Raw genomic sequence first — 5,795 nt, 5'->3', positions numbered from 1 at the left:
GCTATCGGCGCCGTTCACTGAAAACATTATCATTTTGTGATAGGTCAGTTAATGCAAGTCTGTACTAATGCAAAGTCTGTACTAAGTCTGTATTAACAGTTAATGCAAGTCTGTACTAAGCGCAGCGAGCCATGGAAAGGAAAATGATTAGGGTTAGGTAGAGAGATAGAGAGATACCAATGTGATTTGAAAGAACTCGAGTTATGACTACCTTAGCTTAAGCTAAGAAAGGGAAGTGGAGTAGGGCCGGGCATGTAATACGGATAAGATGTTCGTTAGTGTATGAGAGATGATAATAAGCGGTGGCAGAGTTTTGTGAGGAGGTCAGGACGTGTGAATCCGCATGGAGAAAGTGAGCACGGCCGGCATAGAAGACGGCTAAAAGAAAACCAATGGGAGAGGTGTTCTGCAGTAGATTCAACCTGACTGGTAACAACGACCATGGTGATGACTACTTCCGTGGGCTGAGGTTAGGATGAACATTCATTCCAACCAGAATGGGTCAGTGCGGAAGCGTCTATATTAGATATTTATAGCCGAGATTAAATAATGGGATGTTTTCTTATCAACGTACTGCATCGGTATGCTTTAAGCACTCCGTTAGAACGCGTGGCTCCTCAGTCGCTGGTCGTGTTTTGCTTCTTAACTACCAGGGTGGTGCTCGACCTTAACCACATCCTGTGCGTCCAAACATATCAGCTTACCAACCGGCTTCTGGCGAAATCAGTCTGCGATTCAGGTGGAGGATAACGGTAACCAGGCGCCAAGGAAACACTGCCATGCAGGCTAGAGGCCTTACCTGCCAGGAAAACGCAGCTTTTAGTGTGACTGCATACGCCACATATCTAAATACCCGCACTGACGGCCTGCTAACAGGGGTCGTAATTAACTTGCTGGTCAACTGGAAAATGTCTTATATTTTGCGGACTCTGGCTATGGGAGGAGAAATAATAGCAGCGTTGCAAACATTTTTCGTCTATTTCGAAGTAACAACTTTTTTTATTGCAGAGGGCAAGCAAACTTAATATATTCAAATCTGCTTTGAACAATGCCAATGTTGTTTGCATTTACGGTAAAAAAGAAAACGTTAGGTGTGTGGAGCAGCAGTGCGCCCTACACCAGGCAATGCTTGTGCACACATTACTTTTATATACTGAGCCCACGTGCCGATTACCTAGACACACCATTGCTGTATCGGAATATTGAACGCGGCGAGATTTCTCGGGGCACAAAATATACGGGCGGGCTCAACAAGCAACCTGATCAGCACTTTCTCAACAATTAAGACAGCGTGCACAACTGAGCAATCCATGGAATATGCATGCACTTGAAACAAGAATTAAAACAGTCTGCTTCACGGCTTGCGTAGTGTCGAAGTGCCCCACGCAAACACACACGCACGTATTGTACGATGGACACGGCGATCTGATCCACGAGGACACGTTGGACACGTATACAAGAATAACATTAAGCAAGTCGAGCTATTTCCATGAACAGTTCTTTGACTGCTCATTAACCTAGGCGCTGCTTTGATTACACAAACACCGAGTCTTAACTAGCCACAAGGTAATAGTGAATGTTGCATTTTTTGTCCAAGGTAAGTAGTAGTTAGTACAATAAAGCACAAGTCAGTTTCGGTCGGTAAGGTACACAAACGGAGTAGAGCACATTCATTTCGTCAATTCAACCAGAGCACAAGCCACAAACTTCTTCACTTGGATTCATTTATAAGCCTACAATCTTCTTTCGATAATAAAATGACCTAAATGTTAAGCACCACTAAAGAGCACATTTTTGAAGGGGGTTCATATGTGATCCTCGAGCGCACTGGAATGCGTCGGTGAAATCGTCGCTGTTGCTCAGGGCAACCTCCCAGTCGCGGCCGCCCTTCGAATTCTCCTGGACAGTTGCGCCGTACTCACAAGCCTGAAGCATGAAGTAAATGAAGAATAGCTGCTGCCTTGTCAAGACGTGATCGTCCGAGAGGCGGAGCTTCGTCGTTTCGCTCCAGCTTTCGTTACGAAAGTACTCGTACGCCGCCCGCGCAGAGAGAATGTCGCGAACCCTTGGGAAGCGCAGAGAGAGCTCTCCGCCGGCAGAATACACGCAGGTCTCGACGTTTCTCATCTCTTTCTCAGTTTTTTCTGTTAGCCAGTTGGCGGCACTGGTTTGCAGCTCGAGCGCTGCATGATCCATGAGGTCAAAGATGCACCGTCCCAAACGCGGTCCCGCTCTAGGGATGTGTTGCAGACCACCGAGGTCGTTGTAGAGGGCGCGCGTAATGTTGAACACGAGCAGGGGAATGTTGAGTGTGGCCGGGTAGAGCTCGTGCCAACAGTCCGTGCTGAAGACGGAGCGCGTCCAGCGGCTAGAAGAGCTGAGTGCGTGAGACACCAGGAAGGTGTATTCATAGTTCTTTGCGTAAAGCTCGAGACTGCTCCGGTTGGCCGGTACGACGGGAAGGCCTTGAACGTATCGTTGGATGAGGGTGTCGTTGTTGCACCATTCCGGACCGAAGACGCATATCTTAACTGCGGACATAAAACCTCGAATGGCAGCCCTGGATTCCATGTCGAAAAGTGGTGAAGAATCTATCACATCCAAAAACGCTTCCATAAAATCACGTGCACGGTCGAAAAACGAAGTAATAGATGCGTGCAGCTCGATGTTAGCCATTAAAGAAGCGTATACTAAAGGAAACAAGGCTTTCTCAACGGCACGGATGCAAAGGTGCCGACGAGGGACATTCGTTTGGCGCCGGCCGTATGTTAAGGTGCTGTAAAAGTCGGTGAGGCCAACTTCAGTGAGAAACGGAGACGTCCCGATCAGGACACGAACGGTGAGGTAGTTCATGACCGTATGCGCTTCCGTCCCACGAACGAGGTCAATTATCTTGTTCATCATAATCGGTGACAGCACCATGACTTCCGATCCCTCACCAGCGAAAAGCGACCCGTTGACGCCGCGGAAGAGCTCCGCGAGAAATTGTAGAAGCGACGACGGGGATTTCAGGACGTCAATCTTGGGCGAGTTTTTCCTCCGCAATTTCACATTTCTGATCTTTTCCAAGTCGGCAGCAAATCTGACTATGCTGAGGGAACTGTCAGGTGGTAGGTGCTCCTTCTTGAAGACGCGGACAGAAGAGGACACGGCTTCTGTGTAGAGGCTGATCGCGTCGTTGATGCCTATGTCTTCACTGGTAGTCACCATTTCGGGTGGTCCCACGGACACCATGTCACGGCCATCAGGATGAAATGGACTGGATGCTACACCAACCTCGAGGAGAGCGGATGTGCCAGTCTTTCGTAGCACTTTGGCAGCAGCCTCCCAGATGGATACACTGCCCCGCATCGGTGGGGCAAACGGGAAACCCTCCAGCGAGAGCTCGGACATCAGCCGCCGGAGCGCGACCAAGCCTTCCTCCTCACTACCTTTGACGTCCATGCATTTCATGTGGAGTTGCCTGACCGGCAGAAGCGCGTCTGATTTTAGGGATTCGTCCTGGATGATGGCGTGCATCTTGTTCTCCAGATAAGCCCCGTAGTCTTCATCAAAGGAAACTGAATGATCCTTGGGAGCTGCCCTGACATGATGGCTCTGCCAGCGTCGGCACACGAAAGCGTAGAAATCGTCGCACGGATCGGCAATTTCCCAGGAGAGAAGTTCTTTCAAGTTCCGCGCAGTCTGGAAGCAGCTGGAAGAGCGGCAGGTATCAGAAGCCAACGCTCTGGCGCTCAGATGACTGGACGTTTCCATTGGTAGTAGCAGTAAAGCGCACACTATAACAACGCCAAAGAGGAGGCAGAATGCCAGGGGATAGAGTAGGCATTCCTTGAAGAGCACTTGATCCCCGTGAGTGCGTACAATAAAATCGGCGCTGTGTTCTTCAGGTGGAAACCTAGGTGTTGGGTCAGGTCGGCGCTCACAATCAAGGTGATTCCAAGTGTCGCGAATGTGAATACCGTGGCCCGGTTCCACCACATCATTCGTCTCTACAAAAAAATCGTCATCAAGCGTTCGTCTTAGTTCCAGCTCTTTCGTTTCGATATCTGCCTTTTTAACCTTCGCGCTTCGAGAGCCAGGCGAAGCACGCTTACAACTGCCGAAGCGTCGTTCGTTGTTCACGTACTTAGCACGAAGTACTGCGCGCACAGGTCGGCCATTCTGCAGCATTGTCTTCTCTGAATCATTCATGCTAGCTGGATACTTATATCGGGAATTCACGCCACCATTCTTGAATTTCTCGCAGAAGGCTGACCTCGCCGATTGTGCTGGCGGATCTTCGGGGCTGGTGACACTGGTTGGACTGAAGTAATCATTAGCAACTCGCTGAAGCATCTTGTTGTGTCCGAGTTGAGATCTCACTGGACTAATCTGAGCCACAGCCGGACAGGAAGGAATAAAAAAGCGTGTTCCATCCTTCTGTAGTCTACCATCCCCTCCGCGCCAGCCCAGCTTCTCGGGGGCGGACGACCCACTGTTCTCTGCACTGTACAGCCGGTTTGAGACGCAAAGTGGGTGATAAGAATTTTCATCCACTCTCTGCGAGACTGCTTTTTTGAGTGTAAATTGCAACCGTGGCACTTCTGCAAGATGGCTAGACGATCGCGAGTTCTGTGCTCGGTTATGAGAGGCCATGGTCTTAATCGCAGTGGAATCTCCTTCGATATCTCGGTTCGTTACCGTGCTGCTAGAGCCGTCCGCCGTTGGTGACATCAAGTTTTCTGTGTTGCTTACCGGACGCAGCGGTTTGGAAGACTTCTGTACCAAGGGCACCTCGCCGTTGCTTGCAGCAGAGCCACTGGAACCAAGTCGGGAATCCCGGCTGACGGCGGCCTTCTTGCGAACAGTGCAGATCTTTGTGGAGGACGAGCATTCGGGAGCGTGGTGTTCCTCGAGGCGTTTTGTTGGTGTCGGCGACAACCCATCGCTGAGCCTAGGACAGCGGTCGGAGGAGGCATCGCTAATGGAAGCGGGCTCCTGCGGGCTTTCGGGCGAACTGCCAGAAAGCTCGCGCATTGAAGGCGCGTCGACGCGTCTTTCGTGCGACGGGAGCGCCTCGCTCGTCTTCGGCAAGCTCGACTCGGAACTGACGGAGAACTTCTCGGCGATGGGGCAGTGACCCTCAGCGGTTCGAGACATCTTCTTCTTTGCCTGAACGCGCGCGCACGTGACAGTACTGCGCTAATGCAGTGACGTGTCCTCTGGCACCTGGCCTTGAATGTTCTCGTTCAAAACGTCTTTAATTATTTAACAGAGGACAGTTGCATGAAAAGAATTCGAATGAAAGACGGGGAATGTTTAGAGGTGCAATTTGGCTACTCTCTAAGAAGAAATAAATTACCTGCAAATGGAAATACCCCTAATGCAAGCAGATCCTTTTCCACGTGCACGAGCGAATGAGCTATGCGAAAATTAGAAAAACAGGGAGTAAAAATGAAATTAGCCAGCATTGCTCTCTCTTCTTACATTCGTCTGCTACCGTTCTGCCTAGTCCCCCCTGAATTATCTTGGTAAACATATAGCGTTCAAAGGCGCTAGTAAAATTTACGAATGGCTAACTCTTCCATAGGAGGATCCCTAAGCCACACTGAATCCACTACTGGATTCAGGGGCAGTATGAAGAGGACTGCTCACACTGATGATGATGATGTCCTCAGTCTTAATGGCACATACCCACGGCGGGAGATTGGGTACATAGCGTTTACAAGCGCACTCATGTAGAAGGATAATTTTGGGACTTAAAGCTAGAATTTGTACAAAATATAAAATACGGAAAAGAAAAAGTAGTGAAT

The sequence above is a fragment of the Amblyomma mixtum genome, chromosome 5 (genome assembly GCF_055824585.1).
Source record: "Amblyomma mixtum isolate Tamu chromosome 5, ASM5582458v1, whole genome shotgun sequence".
NCBI lineage: Eukaryota > Metazoa > Arthropoda > Arachnida > Ixodida > Ixodidae > Amblyomma > Amblyomma mixtum.
This window is presented reverse-complemented; position numbering follows the sequence as displayed.